We start from the raw sequence: 1,564 nt of genomic DNA on the forward strand, positions 1-1,564 counted from the left end.
AAATATAAGTAATATGATACTACCCTGAAATTTCACATGTTAATCAAATAATATTTACCACAACAAGAAACAGACGTAAAATGGTAGCAGAATTGCTGCCAAGGATAAATGTGTTAGAATGTGATGCAAGGTTGCAAACCGGGGTTGGTTTTGTTCTTGTTTTGCAAACAAGGCAACAGTCATGATACATCTTACAGAAACTTCACCATCAGATAAATATCTACGGTTAACACAAGCATCGGTTCAGTATAAACAAATAAAACCATTTTGAGCTGCTCTGGGTTGGAATCCTTCACTTTGGATGAGGACTGGTGAAGAAATAGTTCATTGTTGGGATGATTGCAGGTTTCTGTACCGCAAGAACTTCCGGAGGCCATGCTCTGCATATCTGTGTCCTTCTTCATGGTTGTTGATCACCCCTGAAGTCCTGCCTGCCTTGTTAACCCTGTGATCCAATTGATGCACATTAACATGGAAAAATATAGAAATGTGAGGGATGAATCCATTGGGTTTGTTGTAAATGCAGAGGAGATTGAGAGTTTTGTAGCAGTATCAGAATGAGATCGTCGCTGCGCACATTAACATGGAAGATATGCCAAGGAAAGCATACTGGGGAAGATGAAACCATTGTGTTAGTCATACATGTGGTAAAATATCAATCAATAAATTACTGCTCAAAATCCGGACTACAACATGAACAAGTGCCCATCTGGATTACTGCAGAGACAATTAGTCAGCAAACAAGCGCATTGCCTCTGCAAACCAGAGGAAATTAGAACATGAGAATTGAAATAAAACTACATAATTCTAACTCAAATGAAAAGAAATAATCAAAGATATTATGAAGCGTGAAACAGGAGCTAAGCTATGATCTTTCGACTGAGAAAATCATGATCGAAAACGACTTCGAATGTTATGCTATTTGAAAATAGTTACTCCTACATAGTTTCGATTTCCAATCTCCCATTTTGATTTCTATATATATTTCAAAAGAGTTTATGAATTATATTCTTTCAGTCTTTTTTTTTCATTTATCTCTATATAAATTAAAAAAACACTAATGATACGATCCATCCATATATTTTCTTTAAACTCAAATTTAAAATCTCATGAGTTTAAAATTAAGAAAACCTATAATATCATATAATTTGCATATTATCACATGACAATAAAACCTTGCTTCTAAAGTGACATAACAAAAGGATTCAAATATCTAAAATGATATATACGATACCAAAAACATTTGTCAGAATATATATGCGGCATTCGATCGAAAAGAGAAGCAGGAAGAAGAAGCAATCCGACCTGACACCGGGGTTGGTGTACACGTTGCGGACCAGCTGGAAGCCGCACATCCACACGGCAAATCCGACCGCCGCAAACAACGGGTACGCCTGATCATAACAATAGAGCGTGAGGAGGAAGAAGCACAAGGAACGATCACAAGACCGAGGAAACCACAAAGACCGAGCACGGAAGAACTCCAAAGCTCGGGCCTCATCCAGCGAGTCATGATGGAAGCAGAGGAGGAAGAAGCAGCAGCGGTGGAAGCGAGCGATCGGAG

General features: G+C 38.2%; 1 long non-coding RNA gene across 1 annotated transcript; it reads right to left on the reverse strand.

The window, feature by feature from the left end:
• Positions 1–244: 244 nt before the first annotated feature.
• On the reverse strand, positions 245–1,564 carry LOC135635905 (uncharacterized). Its single transcript, XR_010495759.1, has 3 exons — positions 1,450–1,564; positions 1,306–1,394; positions 245–445 (listed from the first exon to the last, which is right to left on the reverse strand). It is a non-coding gene; the product is annotated as an uncharacterized LOC135635905 (long non-coding RNA).

The sequence above is a fragment of the Musa acuminata genome, chromosome BXJ3-4, assembly GCF_036884655.1.
Source record: "Musa acuminata AAA Group cultivar baxijiao chromosome BXJ3-4, Cavendish_Baxijiao_AAA, whole genome shotgun sequence".
NCBI lineage: Eukaryota > Viridiplantae > Streptophyta > Magnoliopsida > Zingiberales > Musaceae > Musa > Musa acuminata.